Source organism: Macaca mulatta, chromosome 4, assembly GCF_049350105.2.
Source record: "Macaca mulatta isolate MMU2019108-1 chromosome 4, T2T-MMU8v2.0, whole genome shotgun sequence".
Classification (NCBI taxonomy): domain Eukaryota; kingdom Metazoa; phylum Chordata; class Mammalia; order Primates; family Cercopithecidae; genus Macaca; species Macaca mulatta.
In genome coordinates, this window is record NC_133409.1 from 166,924,615 (window position 1) to 166,952,446 (window position 27,832).

Here is a 27,832-nt window from a genome sequence, read left to right on the forward strand (position 1 = left end):
TTTCAAAATATTTGGCTCCTTCTTTGATAATTAATGAAAGTACATAGTGTTTTAACTCTAGATGTTCATCAAACATTTCAAGGATATTTAAAGGGAGGTATTTATATTCAAGTAAGAGAAATATTTGGTCTTAACAAGAACATTTCCAAAGGTTATAAAAGGAAGGCTATTTTCAGAGTGTCCTCATCTGTTCCAACATGACTGGATAAATTAACTCATTCTTTATCCTTCAGCTAATTACTCTGGCTTTCAGCTATTTCTTTTGGTCTGCCATTCAGTTAGTCTTAAGTTTAATTGTATTACTAATTCCCTCTGCTAATCTAAGAAACTGAAACCACAGCCTGGCCAAGTTTCTATTAAAAACACAGGAATTTGAACCTTGGTCACTGAGTCTCAGGTTGTTGTAAGGGGCAGCTTCCTTTTAGCATAACACGTAACACCTAGAACTATTTCCCTTGGACCAGCTGAGCAAATAGGTAAGTCAGACTTAATTTTAAGGAGGTCCCTGAACACAAGGGATTTGTCTTCATTGTTTTTGTAAAATAAGTGCGTGGTCTGTAGTATAATAGGTACTCAGATAAATGAAAGAATGAGTGAATGAGATCTAGGAGCTAAGAATTGGAAGCCAGGAAGACTGAGGTGAAAAAGCTAAAAAGAGCAGTACTCAGTAGAGTCTGGCTCTAGGAATATGGAAAACCGGAGAGTCCCTAAACAGGCTTCTTATATTATGGTTCAATACAATGGCAGATTGGCAGGCAAAGAAGGGAATAAATATGTTTCAGAATTCTTGAGAGAGTATTGTCTGGGTCTGGAAGAAATACTTTAATAAGCTATTTGAGGCAGCAGATGCGAACCCTGAGGGACCTGGTATGGCATGGGCATAGTTGCCTGTATAAGGCAGGGAGAAGAGACTTATTTAGAACTCTGGAATGATGAGGGGAGGGGAAGAGTGAGTGGTAAGAGGGCCCTGAACCTACCGGAACACTGCTGTGCTACCACAGGGATCAAGTCTACAAAACAATCAGAGATGCTTGCTGTGGTTGAACTTCTGCTAAAACAAGAGAAGAGGCAGATTGGCATGCTGTTTTTCGTCGTTGTTATTTGTTTGTTTGTTTATTTTTGGAGACAGGGTCTCACTCTGTCATCCAGGCTGGAGTGCAGCAGTGGAGTAATCTTGGCTCACTGCAACCTCCACTTCCTAGGCTCAAACCATCCTCCCACCTCAGCCTCCTGAGTAGCTGGGACCACAGGCACGCACCACCATGCCTGGGTAATTTTTTTCTTGGTTTGTTTGGAAAGATGGGATTTCACCATGTTTCCCAGCCTGGTCTCAAATTCCTAGACTCAAGGGATCCGCCTGCCCTGACCTCCCAAAGTGCTGGAATTCCAGCATGCCTGGAATTCCATCATGGGGCTGGAACCACCATGCCTGGCCAGCAAACTGTTTAAGGTGATGCAAAACAGTGGCAGCTGGGATCTGAGAGTGCTGAGACTGAGAGAGGCGGGAGGAAACAAGGTGTGTGCAAGAGTTTGACAGAAATCATGGGGAAGGCATCAGCTTATCCTAGCCAGACAATTAGAGTTTAGGCCAAGTTGATCAAATCTCTGAGGGCAGGGAGTCCCTGCTGACATCTTGATGACATGAGTAGGTGACCAAAAAGTTCTCAGAGGAAAGGTGAATGAGCCCTTCTATAGGGTGTCTTTTCCTGTGCCAAGTGTTGGCACTTAGTTTACTGAACTAACGTCCATTGACATCCATTGTGTTCCTGAGACTGTAGCAGGCAAGGGAGACAAGAATCACTATAATATTACTACTACTAAATGTAAATATACACGAAATTACATACATTATATGATATATGTTTATATATACATATACCATATAGATCATGTCTGTGTATATATACTGTGTGTGTATGTATCTAGTGTGTATATGTGTGTATGTGTATTAGTATTACTAATACTAGTACTTTTTTCTCCAGAAGCTTATAATCCATCTAGTAGGATGGGATAAAACAAGCTTACTAATAATATTGTTGCAAAGAATTATCTAAGTTCCCTGAGATTCAAAGCACTATAGAGGCTCAAAAGAAGGAGAAATTACTTCAGACTGAAAAGGGCTCATGAAGGAGGTAGCTTCTGAGTTCAGATGGATGAGGAAGCAAAGCTGGATTTCAACAGGTGGGGGTTTTATATGAGGGCATTTCCAGAGTTTGGGATAGCAAGAGTGAAGAAATCCAGATGAGAAGACGTACATTGTTGCTGGAAGAAGCAGTGCAAATGTGTTTGGTTGAGCAGAGGGAACATGGCTTCCTTCTCCTGGTTCTTGGCCCCAGGAGTCTGGTCATTAAACTATCTCTGTTTCTCAGAAGAGCTCAACCATGTTGCCAAACTTTGACCAACATTTAATAGTGACTGGACTCATTATTCACTTTGTAACTGATCTAGACCTGGCACTCCTACTTTTGGCTCATTTCACTGCTGTCCTAGGATAAGACAAGTTCAGTTAAGATTTGTTATCTATGATGCTTAAAGAAGAGAAAGGACCAAAACACGCCCTGAAAGACCCATTGCAAGCTTATGGTGTTGACTGATTTCTCTCAAATGAAGTCTGAGCATTCATTCATTCATCAAATATTTATTGAGTTTGTTCGTAGGGTCTGAATGTTCCCAGTTTATACAGAGGGTTGTGTATTAACTGCAGTTCACTGTCTCTATAAAGAGCCAAAGTGATTTCCAGACCCTAGGATTCAAGAACTTTAGGGCTTAATTTGTCTCTATCCTTGAGTTTCCAGACATTCTAAGATTATACAGGGACACTTCTCCCACTTTTCCATATTAAGTAAATAATTCAGACTCACAGAAACTGACATCACTCAAACCAAGCAAAAAAGAAGTCGTTTTGTCTTAAATGCTGCAGAAATTCTGCTGCAGAAAATCAGTGGAGCATCAAAGCAGGTCTCCCATCCGATCTTTCTTCCTGCCATCTGTACCAAGTGAGCAGTTGTTCTTTTGGGCTTCTTGATGGTGCCAGGATTCAGTACATGTTGCCAAAGGCCCTTAATCAAGCTGACGGGTTGAGGACAGAAGGGCAGCTAATTCCTCTTTGGGAAGGTGTACAAAATACTTCTGACTAGGCTACCCCAGTTTCCCACCCAGACTTTTCTGAGCACCAGTGGCCTGTCCTGGAAAGTTTCAAGTTGGACATACAGCCTTGTTTGTTTCCCTTCAAGTTTATGTTCTGGTCTGAGTAGTGAAATCTGCTCAAAGTCCATACTGTTGGAATTGGAGCTTTTGTTTTATGAACTCAGCCGATCTGTGTTCCTGGAAATAATTCCACCCAAAACCAAAATGAGCAGCCTACTCTGCAACACATGCTTTGCTTCCAAAATCTTCATTATTTTTAAGCATGTCCCTAAGATCCCTCTGATGTATCCCTTTTTTGAAATCTTTTAGTTGCACAGAAATGTAAGCCTCAGTAAACAAAATCTAAAAAATTTCAAGTTGCCATATTTTAGGTATAATTTTTTCATTGCTTCTAATATACTTCCCCCTCTATTGCTATGATAAGGTTGACCTTGTCATATTTACTTGGCAAGTATGGGCCCTATATTTTTTAGATTTCCTAATGCTTTTCTCCATCCCCACTGTGCCCTTGGGAATCTTTTCTGAAAGACATTCATTTGACCATGAGCTTCATGATGGCAGGATTTTCTTGCATGAATAAATGAATAAACATTTGTTACCCAAGCATGAATCAGCCATCATTCAAGACATTTCAATTTAATGCAATTCAACTCAACTCAATTCAATTTTTAATTGTTATTAGCTAGCAAAAGCATGGGGAGCTGGCACAGTGGTCACACTTTTTTTTTTTTTTTTTTTTTTTTGAGGTGGAGTCTCGCTCTGTTGCCAGGCTGGAGTGCAGTGGCGCGATCTCAGCTCACTGCAACCTCCGGCTCCCAGGTTCAAGCGATTCTCCTGGACTACAGGTGCGCTCCACCACGCCCAGTTAATTTTTGTATTTTTAGTAGAGACAGGGTGTCACCATGTTGGCCAGGATGGTCTCGATCTCTTGACCTCATGGTCCACCTACCTAGGCCTCCCAAAGTGCTGGGATTACAGGCGTGAGCCACTGCACCCGGCCCACACTTTTCTTTGACTTCACAGGTTTTAGTACATGTTAGGAAAATTCTACCACAGCAGTGGCTAGTAGGTCACCACTGCTGGCCGAGAGTATACACTTTGGGCCACGGGGAAGATAGGACAGTCTTCAAGCTGAGAACCTTTAATTCTAAATCAAGGACTTGTTCCTTCATATCAACTTTTTAAACTTAAAGAATTTATAGCTCTTTGCAGTTTCTGTGGTGGGAAGGTGAAAGGTGATCTTTTAGAAAGGACAGTTAAATGCCATGAATGGAAGAACTGTTAGGGAATCCAGTCTTTTCAACCATAGAGGAACATGTAGACTTGGATTGTGCTTCCCTCTACCCAGTGATGTCACTGCCTCCTACAAGCTCAAGACCAGGTCATTTCACTAATGTGAGGGTAGAGGAGGCCCAAGCAAGCATGATTAAAATTGCACAGGAAAGCTAGGTGTCATTAACAGGTAACTGCAGGAAGGGGCAGGGTGGGGAGAGAACTTTATTCCGTGGTGACTATAACAGGACAAGAGTCAGGAGACAATGTCCCTGGTCAGATGACACCTTGGATGCCCCAAGATCTCTCATTTAACAATGGATGTTTTGGTTTCCACACTATAAATAGTATTTTTGACTGCATATTTTTAAGGAGTGTCTGGGAACCGGTACTGTGACAGCATAAGATGATAACACCAAATTCCTTAGAAAAGGCTATACCACAAAACCCATGAATCCAATACTTTATGTGGTGCTTAACATTCCCAACAAATGGTTGTAATTCGTTGTAATAATCTTGACCACATCAATCACCATCATCATAGAAGACTCCATTTGAAACTCTAGAGAAATACCAGGTCTTCATATCACAAAGTCTAAAGTATGTGTAAAGAGTTTTTATTTCTGCTTCTTCCTATCCCCAAATCTAAACAGACAAACAAACAAACAAACAAAAGTCACACTTCTCAGCCATTTCTGATGGAAACCACTTTACTAGAGCTAAGCCTCTCAAATTCACATTTCAGTCCTGGAATCTCACTTTCGCATTGTAATTTAAATAGATTGTGAATTGTAGTTTTCTTAATGGAAAACATACAGTCTGGATGGCCCTTTTTAGTAGGAGGATGCATCTTGAAATTGGTACCAGGGCAGTATATTCTTGGGGGCCCAGCTCTCTCCTCCTTTTTCCCTTCTGACTTCCCCTAGGGGTTGCAAAGTTTGGTCAGACAACCTGCTCTTGGTTTAACTTGTAACTTTCAGCGCTCTTCTTGGCTTATCTATGGTTTAGGAAGCATCTCTGAGTATGAGTCTTTGCATAGCACCGTCTTTCGATTATTGTCCCGATCTAGGTGTAGAACCACCAGGTGGAACTCCAGAGACTCTCACCTTAGCACAAATTCTAACTCAGTCAGTGCCATTCTCATCCAGTGGCAGTCTTTTCCAGTGACAGTCTTTTCCCCCTGTTATCCTGGGTGTTACTGAAAGAGGCTTTATGGCAAATATATAATATAACATGTTCAAAACTCTTCCATTGCTTTTTTCTTGCCATTCTCATTTCGACTAATTTAAAAGAGATGCCTCAAGCCCACTCGTCTGTTGCTTTGGGCTCTTGTTTCTAAAGCACACCAATTCTTTCCATGGACAACTCTGGTTGCTTTCATCCAAGGAGGTCTAAAAGGCCTCCTTTAAATGAAAAAAGGTTGCTGAACCCTGATTTAAATATCCTGGGCCCCGAGGCAGTTAATCATTAGCAGAATGTCTCAGTAAACTTTATTGTCTTTGAGTTTCAAATAAGTAAGTTGAGTGTGGAGCAATTTTCTTGAGCAGAAAGCTGAAATGATCCGAGATCTCTGGAGCCAACTATGTTCCTGGCATTGCTATAAAAGGAGAGAGCTTCTAGCTACAGAAGACTATTCCATACCCTACCACAGTCCCAGACACAAAAGTGGGCAAACCTGGTAAAGACGCACTTTCCTGTTGCACCTGTAGAAAGTTCATTTTGAAATCATTCAATTGGGAAGAAGGCTAGTTCTTGACATACTACTTGTTAATTTTGCTCACAAGCCTCAAAAGACACTGCCTATAGAGCAGTCATTTTATGACCTCACACACAGGGCCCTCCCCTTCCTCATTCTCGGCAGTAGCCCATGGGCACACCATTGTACTCACAGTGGCCTGTTATTTGTCAAGAGGCTGGAGCCCGAGGTGGCACTGTAATGATTTAGCCCTCTGAGGATCATTTATTAAGTAGCTGTGGATTGGTGAGATTCCCTACAGACTAGATAATAGTTGGCTACATTGGCCGTGGGCTCTAAAACCCAAGGCAGAAGGAGATCAATTCCAAAACCAGGAAGTCCATTTGATTGTGGGAAGGGTCTTGGTATCCAATGGCTCATAACTAACCTTTTTTTCTCCAAGTTCCATGGAATAGAAGGCCACAGAAATCCAGTGTAGACCCAAGGTGGTTTCAGAGTCACTAGCAACCCTAGTCAAACGGACAACTTTGCAGATACAAAATAGACTGAGGTTCTTACTCAGAGGCAAAGTCTAAATCTAATTCTCTAAAATAACACATGGAAGAAAAAGAGATCTTTTGTTCATTTTTCTTCCTTTTTTTTTTTTTTTTTTTTTTTAATCAAAGTCTCCGATGGAAAGTTTTTGATATGTTTTTTAAACATCTTTTGAATGATTTTTTTCCAGAGGGAATGAAATCATGGGAGACACTAACTTTTCATCTTCTGACTCACTCTAGTTTTACCTAAATATATCAAGAATGGACTAGGATTCCAGGTTCAAGATAAAAAGAATGGTGCGCCAGAATTCTACAGCCATTGAAAGGTTGGATCTCGACATACTCTCTTCTGTTTGTCTTCCAAGCCATTCTCTACTAGAAAGCAAGATGGCGGCATTGATGGCTGCCTCTCTGAAGCAGGTGTTGAACGTGCATCTTCGAAATCTAGTTGCTGGTACAGGAAGCGGCAGTTTTAGCTCAAGGAAGGGATATTCTTGGAACAACCTGTTTTCCCAGCTGTTCTTTCCCATTCCTTGATTTACTCTATGTTTGGGAGTTTAAAAAGTGCCTCTTTTATGAGGATCATTTATTTCTCCCAAGGATCCAGTATTATGTCAGTTTGGTGTGGTAATGGAAAAACCATAAAATGCCTGAGAATTTACAGTGCCACTTTAGTTTTTGCAGTACAGCTCAATGACCTCTAGGTGGTGGTAAAGGTTTCAATCAGTTTTCATGAATGGAATGAACAGCTAGTCCTCAAGTTGCTCTGTAGGATTTTAAAGAGTTAATTGACAAGACAAATAAGGTTAACTAATTTTCTTGTGGCTTCAGTATTACTTTTTGTTCCCGATTCTCAGTATATGGCTTGTATATAACAAGGAGCTCTAAAAGTCAAACAGGAGATTGAAAGCATGGCTCAGGAAATGGTTATTTTAGTTTAGATCGCTCTTGAAGTTTAGCCGGGTGCCTGTAATCCCAACACTTTGGCAAGCCAAGGCGGAGGAATGACTCAAGGTCAGGAGTTAGAGACCAGCCTGGCTAACACAGTGAAACCCCGTCTCTACTAAAAACAGGAAAATTAGCCTGGTGTGGTGGTGCATGCCTGTCATCCCGGCTACTAGGGAGGCTGAGGCAGGAGAATCGTTTGAGCCCAGGAGGCGGAGGTTGCATTGAGCCAAGATGGCACCATTGCACTCCTGCCTGGGGGACAACAGAGAGACTTCGTCTCAAAAAAGAAAGAAAAGAAAAGAAAAAACAGAAGTTTTAGGGCAACACACTTCAAAGGAGATTCAAACATCTCTGAGTTTTAATTTGTTTACAGTGAACAAAATATAATTTCTTGTTTTAATGGAAAGGTATTTGGTCATGAACTCCCATTAACCAGGCATCAGTTTGAAGACTAAAGGAAAGAAACATATGGATTAGATTTCCTACAGAAAACCTTTTTTTCCTTTTCTTTTTTTAATTTAACAGGAAAAACATGCTTGGAAAGAATCTCTTGGGCTCAAAAAATAAGTTTTGCAAAAAAACGGGTGACAGTAGGTACTTCACAAACACTTGTGTTCCAATGTGTTCTTAAACTTTAACTTAGAAAAGGAGTGGACATAAGAAACCTTGTCTTTCTGGAGGTCAGCCTCTTCTACAGCGTCAATTCCCAGATCCAAGCCCTAGAGACATTGTGAAGATCTACAGATTATTTTTCACATTCACCTCCTACTTTGGTGCGTTGAGTAAGGAGACTCCGAATAACACTTTTCAGTAAGTCTTGAACTATCTGCTGCAGGGGTCTTGGCCCAGGAATGCCCCACACTTTGACTGCCAGGTTTAGCCTGCTATTTTGATTTGTTGACTTATTTAGGCAACAGCAATATGTACAGTAATGTGCCACAAAACAGTGATTCAGTCAGTGATGGACCATGTTTGCAACAGTAGTCTCATTGTTAGTGAACAGGTTTGTTCTGCCTGAATGCTACAAGCCAATCAATGTGCCCACCTTGAGAGGTGAAGCCAGCTGGACTTCCTGGGTTGAGTGGGGAATTGGAGAACTTTTCTATCTTACAAGAGGATTGTAGATCGCACCAATCCGCACTCTGTAGCTAGGATTGTAAAATGCACCAATCAGCACTCTGTAGCTAGCAAGGGGGTTGTAAAATGGACCAATTAGCACTCTGTAAAATGCACCAATCAGCATTCTCTAAAACGCACCAATCATCAGGAGTCTAAAAGTAGCCAATCGTGGGGGGGATTGAAAAAAGGGCACTCTGATAGGACAGAAATGGAACATGGGCGGGGACAAATAAGGAAATAAATGCTGCCCCCTCCACCCCACCCCTGCCCCCCAGCCAGCAGCAGCAATCCGAGGAAGCTTTGTTTTCTCCTTCTTAACAATAAATGTTGCTGCTGCTCACTTTTTGGGCAGTTACTTCAGAGGTGTAACACTCTCCTTGAAGGTCTGAGGCTTCATTCTTGAAGTCAGCGAGACACTGAACCAACAGGCAGGAATAAACTCTGGACACAACGGGTTTCTGCGAAAGAGAAAAGACGTTATTCATAAGGCTGCTGTGCGAGGAGGTGGGAGGACGAGTCTCAACTCTGCCTCCCTAAAACGGTCTTAAGGATACTTACGGGATGGAAAGTAAAGTGTGCGGAAAGGCGAGTGGTGAGTAGGAAAGGTGATGCAATCAGGATTTCTGCCCAAGCGAAATCAGGCTGCATGGTTCATTATAGGAGCCATGTGCAGAAAAAGATGGCGTTATCATGATGTAAGGGTGGAAATTTTGGCCCTCTGATGTCAAGAGGTCACCCACCGGCACGGGTCCAGTTGAGGAGTTGGTGGTCTCTATAGACTTGAATTGGACAAGAGGTGCTGCTTTGAGCAACTGTTACTACAGTGACTCAGGGTCAGAGCTGTGTTATCTGCAAGGAAGCCAGTGGGAATTTTAAGGTCAGTTAGAAGTAAGCAATTAAAAGCAGGCAAGCAGGTTCAATTTGGTGAGCTTAATCAGGTTAGCCTTCTGTTTAACCGTAAAATTATAGTAAAGTATTTTTGCAGTACCTTTTCTATGTTTCTTTATTTTTGTGAGTTGGGGTCTGGCTCTGTCACCCAGGCTGGAGTGCAGTGGTGAGACCACGGCTCACTGCAGCCTCAACCTCCCAGGCTCAACCATTCCTCCCACCTCAGCCTCTTAAGTAGCTGGGACCATAGGCACGTGTTACCAGGCCTGGCTAATTTTTATTTTTATTTTTTGTAGAGACGAGGTCTTACTATATTGGTAGGGCTGCTCTTAAATTCCTTGCGTCAAACATGCCTCCTACGTCTGCCTCCCAAAAGGCTGGGATGACAGGCATGAGTGATCGCCTGACCACCTTTTCTACGTTTGGATAGGTTTCAATGCACAAATACCCAATGTGTTGCAATTGCTTACAGTATTCAGTACAGCGGCAAACTATACAGGTTTGTAGCCTGGGAGCAGTAGGCTCTACCGTGTAGCCTAGGTGTGTGGTAGGCTGTACCATCTAGATTTGCGTAAAGAAATTGCCTAATGACACATTTCTCAGAAAATATCCCTGTTTTTAACTGACACATGACTGTATTCATTTTAGCCAGCGTTATTCTAAAAAGCAACAGACGTAGCCAGATTGTTTGCATGGCAAACTATAATTGCTACTAGAATGGCCAACTTGAAAAAGTCATTCCACAGATGTTTGTTAATCACCTATTATGTGCAAGGTAGTCTGCTGAGATATGTTACCCGGGCTGCTGTTTTCTGCAAATAGACAGAACAACTCTTTGAAATTTTATCTCTTACTCCCAAACACTCTTCTGCCTCCATAATTTCAGTTTTTTAACTACAGCTGCTCACTATTTGGTAAGGGGCAGCTAAAATAGTTTCATCTTTAACATCGACATTACTTTCCCATTTAGCCTTTAATGTGATCTTGTGTGCTGTTTGTTTGTGTATTAATATTTGTGACTGTGTGTGTTATACTCAGAAACTGCCTTGCCTTTCTTCAACTCTGTACCCTTGCAGGGGAGGCCCTTAGAACCCCCTTGCTCTTTGAATTGTGTGCTCTTTAAATTTTGAAGATGGAAATGGAAGACTTAGGGTCGTAGTGCCTACGAAGCACTTTCTCTTTCTCATATGTTGTTTCATTTGTTGTCACAGCAAAGCAAATAACTTCAATGAAAAGATCACAAACTTTGGAATCAGCAAACTACAGCTGGAATCCTGATTATGCTACCTTACTAACATGTTCGTCTTGGCCAAGTTATTTATGGATGTAAGATTCCTCGGCTGAAAATGGGTTCCTCATAACAGCCCAGTTTCAGGTTGCTTGTGAAGGGCCCGGTGAGGCACCATTTATCAGTGCTTAGGAGGCATTTCATTTTGTTCTGACTCCTTTTTTCTGATGAGGAAAAGTGGAGAACATGAAATAGCACAATATGTCTGTTTCGTAAAACTTGTCTACAGCTCTAATGAGACTACATAAACTAAATGGGTATATTTCAACCATTTTGAATCAACTTTATTGCTACTGGAGATAAATTTAGGTTAATTCTGGTTTCCTGTAGTTGCCTGAGGGAGTGTAACTTCACATATCCACAGTGTAAAATGACTTATTCTCAAAAGATGTTTGGCTGTGTCCTTCGAACAGATGAACTAACGTATGTTTTCTCCAGAGAAAACCAGATACAGATACTCTGATACAACCTATAAGATTTAGATGTTGCCATTTACTATATAAAATATGCATTGGCCTAGGAAAACTAACTGAAAGCTTATTAAATTGTCTTAAAAGTGCCAATAATATTTCCACCAGAGTATTTTTTCTTTCTCAAGCATCTGTACTTTTGAAGGTCTCCAAGGAGATAGACATGAGTATGAAATCACCCCCCTAGCATGGGCTGTGGGGTGGGGAATTGGGAGATGTTGATCAAAGAGTACAAAGATCCAGTTACAAAGGAGGAATATGTTTTCGGGATATATGGTACAGCATGGTGACCGCAGTTATGATAATGTATTGTATATTTCAAAATTGCTAAAAGAATGTATTTGAAATGTTTTCACTACATAAAAAATGACAAGTATGTGAAGAATGGTAATTGGCTTGATATCATCATTCTACAGTGTGTACATATATCAAAGCTTCATCTTGTACCCCATAAATATATACAATTATTATTTGTCAATTAAAAAAAATTTTAAAAAGGAATTAGCAAATGCTGCAAAAATGGCCAACATAGAGGGCATTTACCTTTGGGGTGCTCCTGTCTTACCTTTTATACCTTTCTCTTTGCTCTTACATTCTCCAGTCCCTTCTTGCCATCCATTAGTTCCCTGATCCCCTATTCTAAAAATCCCTGTAGACCCAGGGATTGCTCAACCTGCAGGGCTATATCATTAGCCTTTTCCCCTGACAAAACCTGTTATTTCATTTTGACTCTGCCACAGTTGGGAAAGCAATGGCAGACTTAATTCATCTTATTGACTCATAAGCAATTTATTATTCTTTGGGGGTGGGAGAAGAAAGGAAAGGTTGGGATATAACATTCTTTTTTAAAAATTTAATTTAATTTTCTTTAAGTTCTGGGATACATGTACAGAACATGCAGGTTTGTTACAGAGGTGTACATGTGCCATGGTGGTTTGCTGCACCTATCAACCCATCATCTAGGTTTTAAGCCTTGCATGCATTAGATGTTTGTCCTAATGTTCTCTCTTCTCTTGCCACACACCCCCTGACAGGCCCTGGTGTGTGGTGTTTCCCTCCCTGTGTCCACGTGTTCTCATTGTTCAACTCCCACTTATGAGTGAGAACATGCAGCATTTGGTTTTCTGTTCCTGTGTTAGTTTGCTGTGAATGATGGCTTTCAGATTCATCCATGTCCCTGCAAAGGACATGAACTCTTTTTTTTTTTTTTGTGACTGCATAGTATTCTATAGTGTATATGTCACATTTTCTTTATCCAGTCTATCAGTGATGGGCATTTGGATTGGTTCCAAGTCTTTGCTATTGTAAACAGTGCTGAAGTAAACATATGCATGCATGTGTCTTTATAGTAGAATGATTTATAATCCTTTGCGTATATACCCAGTTACGGGATTGCTGGGTTAAATGGTATTTCTGGTTCTGGGATCTAACATTCTTAATGTAGGCCGGTTGTGCTACCTTATTTTATCCTGACAACTATATTAACCCATTCTCACACTGCTATGAAGTACTACCTGTGACTGGGTAATTTACAAAGAAAAGAGGTTTAATTGGCTCATGGTTCTGCAGGCTGTACAGGAAGCATGTCTGGAGAGGCTTCAGGAAACTTACAATCATGGCAGAAGGCGAAGGAGGAAGGAGGCATGTCTTACAAGGCCGGAGCAGGGGAAGGAGTAAAGGGGGAGGTGCTATGCACTTTTAAAACAACCAGTGCTCATGAGAACTCACTATCATGAGAACAGCAAGGGGGATGCCTACCATCATGTGGGGAGACTCCCAAACACCTCCCAACAGGCCCCTTCTCCAACATTGGGGATTACAATTCAACATGAGATTTGGACAGGGATGCAAATCCAACCTTTATCAACAACTATATGAAGTATATATATATTATTTTCCTTATTACAGATGAGAAACCTGATACTTTGAGAAGTAAAGTTGCCTAAATAAAGTCATAAATTGCAGAAGTAATTGATTTCAGGTCTTGAAGACCCCAGAGCATGTAGACTGTCTGCAGGTGTACTAACAGAGGGATTTACATTCACCTGAAGACACAGCCTGGGCCACAGAGGTCAAAGAATCCCCAGCACAATGGCAGGCCGTGACGAGGATCTTACTCCTTATAGAGCCAGCTCCAGATCTTAGTAGACAGTCCCCCACACCCCATTTTAATTCAAGATATGTCCTTTGTTTTAGAAATGACACAATAGGGGCAGGTTCCTTGACCTGCTATTGTTTTTCTTTGACTAACCAAGAATCTTTAATCCATGGGCAACCCAGTGGGAGCACCCAAAACAGAGTAGAGACATGGGATGTTGAGAATGGTGGTGAGGAAAGAGCAAAGTCCCCTGCAGTGCAGCACAGAGGCCTCAGCCTGCTTTGCAGTGGGCGTAACACAAGGCTCTGAGGTGCTCTCAGAGAAGCCGCTCTTCCAGTTGCTACTGAAGGGTGTCAATGGCCAGACCTAGCTTAAGAAGAAAGAAAACAATAACTCTAGACCAGTGTGGTGCCTCCCGCCTGTAATCCCAGTACTTTCGGAGGTCAAGGCGGGTGGATTGCTTGAGGTCAGGAGTTTGAGACCAGACTGGCCAACATGGCAAGATCCTGTCTCTACCAAAAATACAAAAATTAGCCAGGCATGTTGGCCACACTTATAATCCTAGCTACTCTGGAGGCTGGGACATGAGAATTGTTTGAACCTGGGAGGCAGAGGTTGCAGTGAGCTGAGATCGCCCCACTGCACTCCAGCCTGGGTGACAGAGCGAGACTGTCTCCAAACAAACGGACAGACAGAGTTTTAGAAAAATGAACTGACAATGGGTTCATAATGGGATAGGGAAAATGAGAGTGTTTGGAAAACAGTACAAATTTTTTGTGGTCGATTTTTGAGTGTAGACCATGAATCTGAACCAAATCCCAGAGTGAGAAACCCTCGGCCTATCTTTCTCCACAATGCTCGCCTTAAATGACTTTTTAATTAAACCATTTGGGGGTTAGGGGGTGAGTGGGACAAGAAGGGAAAAGAAAAGGGGGATGGGATTGTGAAGGGGCCTGCTGTGCCATTTTAGTGTCAACATCTCAACTCTGCAGGTGGTTCGTGTTAAGATTCTATGAAGCTACCCAAACAGATTCATGTGGCAATAAATTAAATATTTCAACTTTCTTTCCCTTTGGTTTTTTTCTTGCAGCTGAACTGATGGCAAGCTGGAGTGGAGTGTGTGAATGGGTAAAAATAGGCTACTAGAAAAGCCCAGACGTCTGTTGTAAACCATAGTATACTTATCGACAAATGCTGTATTGACAAATGCTGATTGCTGGAGAGGCAAGGCCTGGGTGTTTATGTTTAACACTCTGAGAAATAAATAGACAGTGTTGCTTGTGACCTGGAATTTACTGCTGTCCTTTCAACCCTCAAGCAAATTAAGGAGAAACCTGCTGGACTTGCATGTCAGTGGGAACAAAGTAAAACACTGTCCAGTGCCAGAGGGAGCCGCCTTTTCTTTTTTTTTTTTTTTTGAGACGGAGTCTCGCTCTGTCGCCCAGGCTGGAGTGCAGTGGCGCGATCTCGGCTCACTGCAAGCTCCGCCTCCCGGATTCACGCCATTCTCCTGCCTCAGCCTCCCGAGTAGCTGGGACTACAGGCGCCCACAACCGCGCCCGGCTAATTTTTTGTATTTTTAGTAGAGACGGGGTTTCACCGTGGTCTCGATCTCCTGACCTTGTGATCCGCCCGCCTCGGCCTCCCAAAGTGCTGGGATTACAGGCGTGAGCCACCGCGCCCGGCCGGGAGCCGCCTTTTCAAAAGAAAGGGAAAATATCCCATCTACTGGTTGGTTGGTTGTCCTCCTTGAGTTCCATTTTTAAATGTTTACTTCACCTTATTCATGTTAAAAAAAGAAACAAAAGCCTCAAAAAAGGGGAGGGGGGAGGGAGGATGTGGTATAGGAAGATAAAAGGGAAACTTTATAAAGAGATACATCAACCAATTGCAATATGTAAATCTTATTTTAATCCACTTTGAAATGACATATAAAATAAATGAGGAAATAATACAAAGAAAAACTATTTTTGAGGCAATGAGCAAATTCGAACACTGGATGTTTGAACATGCCAAGGAATTACTGTTGGATTGTTTGTTGTGATAAGAGTAATAGTTATGTTTTCAGAAAGAGTCCAAATCTTTTAGAGATGCAAGGAAAATAGTTTTAGATGCAATTGTATAATATCTTGGGTTTGCTTCAGAGTAACCCAGGGAAGAAGGGAGGTCAGGGAATGGCTGGAAATATACATCCAATGAGATTGGCCATTAAGTGGATAAATGTTCAACCTGGAGTTTCATGATACGATTCTTTCTGCTTTTGTGTGAGAAATATTTTGAAATATTCCATAGTTTGAAATATTCCGCATTGAAAAGTTAAAGAGGAAGCCCCATGAGATCAGGCTGTGATCTCAAACAGCAGAGCTGCCCTGATTAGAAGCCTGCCATCACTGGAGGAGTATCCCCAAAAGCCTGAGAAAGCTTCCTCCTTTTAAAATTGCTTTTGTGTTGTTCCCATGAACTCACTGTCTTGGACCAGAAACAAACCATGAACAGTCCTTTTTTTGAATCAATTCAAAGAAAATACGGTAGGAAGGAGCTGAGCAGAAGATGAATGTAAATGAAAGGGAGCTAAACCTTGTCAAGGGCAACCTATAGCCAAGGTGAAGATACCAAGTGCACTAGACCGCACAGCCAGCCATGCACAGCCTGCTATGCCCAAGACCCCAGCAGCTGTCTCAACAAGAGCCACGGTTCATGATATCTAAGCCAGGCCTTTGTGGTGTTTGTGTCTTTGGACTGGTGTACCTTGGTACGTCATAAAAATCCAGATGGTTTTGCTTCTTGATTGAAATAATTCTTTTGCAATGGATTTTGTGGCAAGTTTTCTGAACAAGTACTATATACTGAAATGGCTTGCTGGAAGACAGCAAATGTGCCCTTCATGTCTTTGAAATACATCTGAAGCATTGGGCCAGGTCCCTTTTTATAGAATGACATCTTGAGGAAGATTCAGTTACATCTTTGGGCGATGACTCCAGGCTGCTTACAAAGGAGCGAGAGGGTTTTATCTCCATGTCAGGTAAGCAGAATAACAAGACAATAAAAGCTCAGAAAAGCCAAGCCTCCTGGGAGATACTGAACTCAAAGACCAGAGCTGAAGAGCTAATGCTAAACAAACCGAGGAGCGTGCCACAGCCTGGAGCACCAAGGACTGCTGCTAAAGAAGTTTTCAAGTAGTATTGTTTCTGTCTTCATTTGCAGGCCTGACCTCCTCAAAATAAAAAAGGAAAGATGGAGAGACAGAAAAGAGACCGGGAAAGACAGCTGTTGACTCGTGAATGCGTATGAGAGGAAGGCAGTATGTCCCATCTGGGGCTTTGATGCTGCATCTTGGCTTTTCTCAAATCACTTCTCCAGTTCACTCCACCTACCACTTTCCTTCACCAAAACAAGCCTAAATATACTACTACTTCTTCCTTTTTTTTTTTTTTTTTTTTTTTGACACTGAGTCTCACTCTGTTACCCAGGCTGGAGTGCAATGGTGCGATCTCGGCTCACCACAACCTCCACCTCCCGAGTTCAAGTGATTCTCCCGCCTCAGCCTCCTGAGTAGCTGGGATTACAGGCACCTGCTGTCACGCCCGGCTAATTTTTGTATTTTTGTAGAGACGGGGTTTCACCAGATTGGCCACGCTGGTCTTGAACTCTTGACCTCAGGTGATCCACCGGCGTCAGCCTCCCAAAGTGGTAGGATTACAGGTGTGAGCCACCGTGCCTGGCCTCTAAATATACTTCTAAATGAAAAAAGCAAACTGCTCCTTGAGCTGGCACTAGTGGGTAGTTTGAAAAAAGCAGATGGGGAATTCAAGAATATAATTCTACTTATCTTGGCATCTGGAGAAAAGATGTACCTGTATTATTTTTTAAGATCCCTTATCTTTTAAAAATAAACTTTTAATCTTACAGCTGTTTTGAATTTACAGAAAAATTATTATGATAGTGCTGACAGTCCTCTCATGCTCCACACCTACTACCCCCTATTGTTTTTTTAATATGAAAAGACATTTCATTATTCTGACTTTACTATATAACATGTTAGTGAACACCCTGGATTGCATTTTCTCAAATGGCAAATGAAGAACATTTCTCTTTGATTCCCCTGAGTACCTCAGTCATCTGTCTTTTAGAAGATCTAGTTTCTTGCACCATCTTTAGTACTGTCCATGAGGATACTGACAGTGCGTAACAGTAAAGAACGTTTGCTAAGTTGTTTTCTCATTGGTCTTTGCTCAAAGTGTTCACGTTTTTCTTCCCGTCTGGTTTTCAGCACTTGATCTTGTATTTCTTCATTATTGTGCACAGAATCTGGTTGAAGGATGGGTTTTGTGTGTTCATAGGGAATGTCCACAGAAGAGTGGTAGCAGGCTCACGTCCTGCCATTGGAAGTCACAGCAAGCTCTACTTTGCAATGATAGTCTTCAGGTAGAGAAGAATACATAGATTTATAACACACACAATATAAAGCTCCATTTTGCATTGGCAATAAATGTTTCAAGACAATTTGCTTTACTATCATCTATTTTACTGCTGCTACAGCCATAGGGTGTTGAGATGCTTGTCAGGTGGTATAAATATCTTCAAAAAGGATGTTTTGAAGAGAAAATGCTTTGAAAATTTGCTTCTAGGCACACCAGTTTTCATCACTTGACAGCTCCTCAGCTCAAGTCTGCCATCTTGTTGCCGCCAATATTAACATCTTACATTTGTGTGGTGCATTTGTTACAATTAATGAATCAACATTGTTACTATTTACTAAAGCCCATAATGGATTCATATTTTCTCCGTTTTTACCCAACATATTTTTTCTGTTCCAGTAACCCATCTAGGATCTCACATTACATTTAGTTGTCATTTGCTCTTAGGTGCCCCTTGGCTGTGACAGTGTCTCTGACTTTCCTTGTTTTTGATGACCTTGATAGTTTTGAGAAATCCTGGTCAGGAATTTTGTGGAATGTCCCTTAATTAGGATTCACAGGATGTTTCTCTCACGATTAGTCTAGGGTTATGGGTTTTTGGGAAGAAGCCCTTTAACTCTTTCATCTTAGTGTCTGAACATCAGATGTTTGTTCCTTTGAATCTCTTCAAAGCCAGATGGCTTTGGGCAGCACAAAATACTCTGGGCATGTGTTGCTCTGTCTCCCTGCACATTTATTTGCCTTCTAACACCTTTTGCTGTTTACTCGGCTAAAGAATAGAAACATATTTAGAAACTGGGGATGTACTTGGCAATAGCATCTGAAAGGTGTATATGAAACTCATGTCTAATTATAGTTGTTATACAGGGAGGTTTAAAAAATTAAACAGTAGTTGATTATTTTAGTCACACATATATATGGTACATAAATTCTCTTGCCCTATCAAATAGGAATCTAGATTTTTTTTCTGAGATAATTTGTAGCCTTTTCCGTTTATAATTCTAGTTGTGAGAGGAATCCACATCATCTTTAACAAGAGTGATTATTAGAAAATTTAATAACATAATCCTTCATATTAAGACAACTAAAGAGAAAAAGGTCATATAATCATCACAGAGGCAGATAAGGTACCTGATAACACTTACAAAATATAGATTGATGACTAGTTTTTTAAATACATATGATTATATATAATTACATATATCATTATATATGGTTATATATGGTACATCATTTATTGAAATATATAATGTATACTTTATATTCATATGTGTTTTTTAATATGTTATATATGTGATTATATGTGTGTGTGTGTGTGTGTGTGTGTATTTTAGCTCAAAAGCCAGCATCTTATTTAATATGATAACACTGGAGACTTAAGGAGCAAGGCAAGGGATAGTCATGATCTCCACTGCTATTTAATACTGGGCTGGAGGTCCTAGTCTATACAATTAGATAAGAACAAACAATTAGAAGAATAAAAATTGGAAAGAAAGAGATATAACTATCTCTGTCAAATCAATGTCAATGTGTAGATGAGGGGTGTCCAATCTTTTGGCTTCCCTGGGTCACACTGGAAGAAGTAGTATTGTCTTGGGCCACACCTAAAATACACTAACACTAACAATAGCTGATGAGCTAAGAGAAAAAATTTGCAAAAAAAATCTCATACTGTTTTAAGAAAGTTCACAAATTTGTGTTTACAAAGCTGTCCTGGGCCCCATGTGGCCTGCAGGCTGCGCGTTGGCTTTAAGCTTGGTGTAGACCTTATCTGAATCCTCATTCAAACACAAAAACTGGAAAAAAAAATTATTTTTATAATAAAACTTTTGGAAATTCAAACATTGACTGGATACTGGCTAATAGCAATCACTAGTGAATTATCGCTATGTTTAAGTACGATAATGGCACTGCAGTTTTTTTTAACATTCTTCTCTTTAAAAGATACCTGATGAAATACGTGTAGATAAATGATATATGGGAGAATGTAGAATCTATATTATCTATAATTACCCAACAGATAAAACAAGATTGTCCATGAGTAGACAATTGTTGAAGCTGGGTGGATGGGTTCATGGAGCTCATTATACTGTTCTTCCTACTCTTGTATGTGTCTGAAATTTTCCACAATAAAAATTTAGAACAAGATTAAAACAAATAAGACAAAATAGTATCATGCATGTAATCTTAATGGTGAGTATATAGTCATTGTATTATTTTCCATTCTTTTTTATCTTTGAAATGCTTATAATTAAAATCAAAACAATTTACAGATACACAAATTATTTTGATTTTAATTATGAGCAATTCAAAGATAAAAAAGAATAGAAAGAATAGCTGTGCAGATACTTCCATTGAGAGAGGGTTTTTTTTTTTAACTCTATAAACTCTTACTTCTTAAAAAAAAAAAGAAAAAAAGAAAAAAAAAAGGCCTAAAGTAAATAAGTGTATTAGTTCGGTTTCACACTACTATAACTGCCCCAGACTGGGTAATTTATAAAGAAAAGAGGTTTAATTGACTCACAGTTGCAAATGACTGGGGAGGCCGCAGGAAACTTACACAATCATGGCAGAAGGGAAAGCAAACCCATCCTTCTTCACAAGGTGTCAGGAGAGAGAAGTGCAAAGCAAACGGGGAACAGACCCTAATAAAACCGTCAGATAATTGTTGAGAACTCACTATCACAAGACAACAGCATGGGAGAACTGCCCCCATGATGCAATCACCTCCTCCAACACCTGGGATTACAGTTCCCTTCTCCAACACCTGGGGATTACAGTTGGGATTACAATTCAAGATGAGATTTGGGTGGGGACACACAGCCAGACCATATCAATAAGCAAAATGTTCAAGTCTGTTTACTCCTGGTAGTAGGCACACAGAGTCTGTTTCTTATTCTGTCTTTCGTTTGCTTAAATTGTTCCTTAATTTAAATAATATCCTTTATTTTTTGAAAATGTCTGTGTGTAATGCTGAGGTCACATTTGCCTTCTAGGGAAGCTGCTTGCAGCTGGTCACAGAGGTCACCAAGAAAATTTTGCACCTGGAGATTTTGTATCAGCAAGAAGTGGATAGAAAAGGAGAGGGTCGCTGGGAGGAAGGTAACACTCCCAAACTCCAGTCCGCTATACACTTTCCCATACTCTGAGGGGCTCTCCAGAAAAACTAAAAAATCAGGAGGAAGAGATCTCCAGGGTTAGATCTTTCCTCTGCTTCCTCAGTGGTGCCTAAGGCATCCCCCTCTACCCATGCCCCCATTGTGGTCAGCATCTCCTGGCCTTGATCTAGAAACTGCACCCTCAGAGTTACCCTCTCTCTGAGGAAAGGCAGTTCCAGCACTGCACTTTCAGCATTGGCTGAAAGCCTTCAACAGTTTACTTAGACCTTCTCCCTTTGTTTGGCTAACCCCAGAGAACACATCAAAGTAAGATCTGGTAAACTGTGCAGTGTTTAAACATTTTTTCTTCAAGTGGCAAGACCAAGTGCACATCCCATTTCTACAAGAAGAATTTGAGTTAAGCCTCTGTGATTGCTGAGGGCTAGGGAGGAGGGTAACTTACCCTGAGGGCTGCCAAAACAAGTCCAGTCGTTAGGGAAAGATTCTGCACAGAGACTAGAGTGTGGACCCCATAGCCATGAAAACTATGGCGTTTTTTTCTGAATTTGAGGCAGTTTTAGAAACACAAAAAACAAAAACCCCAGCAGATACTTTTCTCCCAGGTGGCTTTGTTCCCTCACCTCTGGAGAGCTATAAACCATGAAATTTATTTGGGAAGTGGGGACAGCATTAACGAAGACATAGTGTCAGTTGCTTTCTGTTAATCGCCCTTCAATATTAGTATACTTTTGAAATATGCTTCAAAAAATGATGACTAAACGGTTGAATTTCTAAAAGGAAAAAAATTGTTGTAGGATCAGATCAAGCACATTTATTAAGCATTCACTCATTCATTCATTCATCTGCTAACTATTTATAAAGCACTTACTATGTTCCTGTTATAGTTGCCAGGTTCTCAAGTTACCCAGAAGACACAGTGGCCATTTACAAGGAGAGGCATTGGGTAAGGATGTGCTAAGTTTTGTCTCCATTAAATTAAATGGAAAATCAGTTTTTATCTAAGCATTTATATAATTACAGGCAGTCATTATCCAGGTTGTTTTCCAAAGGCCAAATCTGCCTCAGTGTGCCTTTGATTACTGAGACGAGGCACCAGCCACATGAAACATCTCTTCAGAACAAAGCATTCCGAAGAAATTATTACACAGGAGGTTTAGCTCAGGAAAAAGGAACAGAGAAATAGCTTGGGGTACAAAGCTCTTTATCTTGCTTCTCAAGTGCAGTGGTTTAACATTTAAAAGGTTACTTTCTGGAACATTTTTCCCCTGAAAGTTTCTTTCACACATTTGCAGACAGAAATTACAATAGAGTCATGAACATCTTTCACTCTCTGGAGGGGATTTTCTTGCTTTTACTTATGTATTAGATAAAAATAGCATTTTACTTCTCTTCAAGCCTAAAGACAGGATTACATTCAAATCTGGCTCTTTCATTTTAAAATGTGAATTGTTAACTAGGGAGTAATGAGACCCAACCCGTAACCAGGCAGCCCTGGACTTATCCTTATGTCCATAAAGTTCCCAAGTTAAAATGCGCTTCAAAGGTCTGTAAATATGAGGAATGTTACCTCCTTCCCCCTGGCACTTGCAAACATTTTAGTGGTGGTTTTTCCTGGTCAGATCCTACTGCCTCCAGAGATTTTTTCTTTTTTTTTTAAGCTTATTTCTCTCCTGTGTTTCCTGAACTTTTTCTATTAGGCAAGATCAGAACTCCTTTAGATACCTCCTTGATTTCATTGATTGACAATCTAAACCCTACCGAGATATGTTCCCCAGTTACTTTGGACCGTGTCATCAAGTCTGAATCATGTTCTCCAGTTCACAGAAATGCTAAGATTGCAGCAACTTCACTATAATAAATGTATACAATGAGGTGATCTGATAGACAAGCTCATTTAAAAAGAGTATTGACCAGTTAGATTTCTGATATTTAAAAAAGACGTTAACTATTGGAAAAGTCAAATAAAAAAAATAAGCCAGAGGATTTCTTACATGTGTTCCATAAAATCACAGTGTTAATATTTCAGAGCTACAGAGAGCCTTGTTGATTATCTAATATCCTTATTTTGTTATCATGGAAAGTGAGGCTGTCATATTGTGAAGTATATACAGTACTTGGTTATCTTCCAGTTTTCCTGGCATACGACTCCTAAAATCCTTGGAATCTTCAAAGTAACAAATGAATTTGTGTGTGCTATTGAGTTGACTGATAGCTTTGGGTTCCTAGGTAGCTTCAGGTTGGGGTTCGTCACCAGAAAGACCAAGACAAGATTAGAGGGTTGGGACTATTAGCCCCACCCCAAAACCTTGGGAAGGGGAGAAGGGCCGAAGATTATGTTGGTCACCAATGACCAATGACTTAGTCAATCATGCCTCCCTCATGAAGGTTTCATAAAAATCAAAAAGGACTAGGTTCTGGCATCTTCCAGGTAGCTGAACCTCCAGATAGTGGAGGTTCCTGGAAGGTGGCTAGAAGGTGGTGTGCCCAGGGAGGGCTTGAAAGCTCTGTGCCCCTTCCTGCATGCCTTGCCCTCCATATCTCTTCATCTGTATCCTTTGTAACATCCTTTATAACAAACAGGAAAACTTAAGTGTTTCCCTGAGGTCTGTGAGCTGCCATAACAAATTAAGTGAACCCGGGAGGGTTGTGAGTACTCCAATGTATAGCTAGTTGGTCAGAAGCACAGATAATACAACCTGGGGCTTGCGATCTGCATGGGAAGGTGTGTGTGTTGCGGGGTGGGGCAGTCTTGTGGGTCTGAGCCCTCAACCTGTGGGATCTGACACTCTCTCCAGGTAGATAGCATCAGAATCAAATTGAATTGGAGGACACCCCGTTGGTGTCCACTGAGGAATTATTTGCTTGCTTGGTGCATGGGAGAAACACCTCCTCAGTTGGGTCACAGGAGTCTTCTGTGTTGATTGTTGTTAAGTGAGAGAATAGAGGAAACGCTTTGGGTGTGTTTTTCCCCCTCACTTGGCAGGGGGGAATTAAGGTTCCATATGGAATTAAGGTTGCTCATCAATGGGCCCTAAAAAAAGGAGAGGATCCTGGGTTGGTGGAGGGCAGTTTCGTGGGACTGAGCCCTCAACCTGTGGGATCTGATGCTGTCTCCAGGTAGATAGCATCAGAATTGAATTGAATCAAGAGGACACCCAGCTAGTGTCCTCTGCGGGATTGATGGATGGATTGATTGGCTGTGGGTTGGGAGAAATATCCACAAACTTCTTCTTGCCCAGAGGGCACAGAAGTCTTCTGTGTTGATTGTTGTTGAGTGAGAGGATAGGAAAAACACTTTGTTGTTTTTTTTTTATTCTTTCATTCACAGAAGTCCACACAGGGGCCCAGAGAAGCAAAAGACAGGACTTTCCCAATATCACATCAACTGACTTCAGTCTTTCTATTCCTTGCTGCAAGATACTTCTACTAGAGAACAGAAGAAGTCAATATCTAAAGAATGTCCAAAAATAAAAATTCTTCTTTTAAAATGAGGTCTCGGTACCTCTTCAGGGAAGCCGTCCCTTCACAGTTCACAGTTCACAGTTCACAGTTCACAGTTAGGCCTTATTGATCTAAAAAGAACTGAGCTCTTCCTGAGTTTATGGATTTATTATATTTCTATGTTGCCTGCACTAGAATGTAAACTCCAAGAGGACAGGGCTTTGTCTGTTCTGTTCACTGGTGTGCCCCGAGTACCCACCACAGTGCTTGGCCCCCATGTGATGGTCAGAATGAATAAATGAATGAATGAAATGAAATCTGGCTGTCACCACAGGGACTCAGGACTAACAATAGAAGGAACAAAAATAAGATCTGAAAAAGCTATATGTTTATTACAATAAAAATAATGTACTAAATGGGCATTTTGAGAAACTTCATTTTGTTTCTTTTTGTCCTGGTAATGAGGGCTAAGAAGATCCCAGATATTACCATCTCCCTGGTGTCCCCAAACCTTTACTTATTAAGGTCAGACACCTGCCATTTAACTCATTCATTAATCCATACCTACTAGATATTTTATAATGATATTTTCAGTATTAGAATCAAAGGTGCTTAGCTCAGTGTGGTGGTGCATGCCTCTAGTCCCAGCTACTTGGTCAGCTGAGGTGGGAGGATCACTTGAGTTCAGGAGCGAGGCTGCAGTGAGCTATGAGTATGCCACTGTGCTGCAGCCTGGGTGACCCTGTCTCTAAAAAGAGAAAAAGAAGAAGAAAGGATGAAATATACCAGAGGTGTCAGCCAGTAGAAAGTGAAGCAATGGACTGGTATGAGATAATCCACATCATAAATAGTAAACTTTTGACTGTCATGGGTAGGCTGAGTCTAGCCACTGGGATCTTAAGAGGCTACTACTATTGATGTTTTTTTCCATATGCTCCCAAACAGTGAAAATTCATACATGTTGCCTGTTCTCCCTCCAGCAGTGACTGTAAAACTTTAATTTGATTTAATTCAAAACAATTTAAGTTATTGAGCCATGTACTCAATAAATTATTCTGCTAGGCATTTTAGGAAGAGATATATGACAAGGGCTGAGTTCTGATCAATGTAGGCTGTTTGATGCATTGCCTGCCTGGCACATTGCCTGCAAGATGTCTGTAGCAGGAAATTTTTTATCTTACAGTCATGGGGCTGGAAGGATAGGGGAGGAGCTTTTTCTGTTGAATTAAAACGGAGACACTCAAAGTTGAGTTAATAGAGGACAAAGATGTCAAACCTGAAAAAGAGTTTGATGGGAATAAAGAGACTTCCAATGACCTGCATGGTAAGCAGTTTCAATCCAGAGAAAAATATATTTGAAAAAACAACAAAGTGATGAATAAAGTGATTTTTAACAAGGTACAAGGGACTTCATGATAGTTTTGTTAACATTGCTTCTTAAACATAACTTTCAGTGGACAATGTTGATTCTATGTAAGATGAAGACAAGAGGAAAAGGAAGAATATAGAATTTCCAGATGAAGATAAATGTCAAAGGAAGATGAAGCTTTAGACAGATAAAGACAACAAAAAAGTCATGGGAAGGCCCCGGTGAGAGCTGACTCAGTGAGGGAGCCTACACACATGAGAAGGTGATAATTGAGTGTTCTGCACCCAGCAGGAAAGAACCTAGAAAAAGAGGAGAAAAAAGGAAACGTATCATAAAATCTCAACAAGTTGTCTAACCCAAGAACCCAAGACAAATTTTGACAGCTTTGTTGGCTTAAGTTTCTAGCATTTTTTTTTAATTGGTTGAATTAGGTACAAGTAGCTCCATGGGTAGCAAAAGCCCACAGGTGATAGAGACAATTTCTGCGAAACAAACACGTTGCATCTTGTGGATGACAAAACAGACACCTGCCATGTGTTTGTTGTTGGATACAACCCTACAGGAGGCATGATTCATTTCTAGCAGCATGGGACCAGTGTATTAATCACAATGCTTTTGGCTGCAGGTAATAGGAAAATCAAATAAAGCAGCTTCAACAATAAGCAGAAAGTGTATTACCTCCCATGGCAGTAGGACAGGAGATGGTAAGGGCTGGATGGGGTGGCCTGAAGTTCTGGGATCAGTGAGTTCAGCTGCTTAATGTTGTCAGGATGAGCTAGATCTTTCCACCTATCGGGTCTGCCATCCTCATCATGTGTGCTAGCACCCCTCATCTTCACAAGATTGCAGTGGCAGCTCCAGGCATTACATCCTTACACAATACTAAAAGCCAGAAAAGCAGAGGGCACATAATCTTGCTGAATCCCCGCCCCCTAGCTCTTTTTAAAAATTAGAATACCTGGTTATTGGGGGAAAAATCATACTGAAAACTGCAATTGCTTATTTCACAACTTACAAAATAATGATTTGATATATAAAATGATTTTCTTTTTTTCTTTATTTTTTTGTTTTTAGAGATGAGGTCTCACTATGTTACCCAGGCTGGTCTAGAACTCCTGGACTCAAGCAATCCTCCCACCTCGGCCTCCCAAAGTGCTGGGATTACAGGCGTGAGCCACCGTGCCCGACCGCAAAATGAATTTCATTGTATAAGTACAAACAAGATAAAAATCCTCTGGATATATATATGTCATTGAGAGAAACTCACACTCCTTAAATCTTCTGTTGCATGTTTTACATTAGACATTTTGGATCTATTTACCAAGGAAGACCACATTTTTAACTGTATGTTGTTTTGGCTTACAGTTGCAATCTATCAGAAGCTGTATTTACACAATTAGAGCCTAGTTAAACCTGAGATGAAAACAAAAATCAAGCCATTTCTTACCCCTAGGCTGTTGGAATGGCACTTTTTGTGATAGGAATAGCCCTTCTAATGCTTCACTACACAATCTAATCAAATCTATCAGTCATGATGAATTAGACCCAGTCCATCTTTCAATCTGGTCTGCTCTGGGCCTGAACATTAGACATAAAACAGGACAGATTTATTAATACAGCATTTTCCCACACCCTAACCCCATAAACCACTTCAAAAGAGAAAATTTCATTTTCACGTTTCACTTCTTAGGGAGGCCTGACTACCACACAGGCCTTGGCCATGAAAGAATACGTTCTTGGGTGGTACATCAAGTTAACGTGAAGCTTAGCAAAAAATCTGTTATGCAGGATAGTAATAACAAATTCTCACAAATGTTATGCCTGTAGGAAACTATTTTGCTTCTTTAAGTAGATGGAGGGTTGCAAAAATATTTATCTTCTTGCATTTTTTTTGGAATGTTTGGTCACTGACAATTTTTACCAATATCTTCCTTTTTTAGCCCTTTATAGACTCAGTCCATTCCATCTAGAAAAAACAAAAATTTGATCAGATTATTAAATCTTGAAAGCCTTCTCATTTTTA

General features: G+C 40.7%; 1 long non-coding RNA gene and 1 pseudogene across 2 annotated transcripts; one reads left to right on the plus strand and one right to left on the minus strand.

Annotated features, from left to right (window-relative positions):
* Nucleotides 1-415: 415 nt before the first annotated feature.
* Nucleotides 416-27,473, plus strand: LOC114677692 (uncharacterized). 2 transcript variants are annotated; one of them, XR_013416812.1, is made up of 4 exons: nt 416-476; nt 20,877-20,982; nt 21,884-21,942; nt 26,884-27,473. It is a non-coding gene; the product is annotated as an uncharacterized LOC114677692 (long non-coding RNA). The 2 variants fall into 2 exon arrangements; XR_013416811.1 differs by lacking the exon at nt 416-476 and adding an exon at nt 8,966-9,310.
* On the minus strand, nt 17,617-18,005 carry LOC100424487 (large ribosomal subunit protein mL42 pseudogene; annotated as a pseudogene).
* Nucleotides 27,474-27,832: the final 359 nt, after the last annotated feature.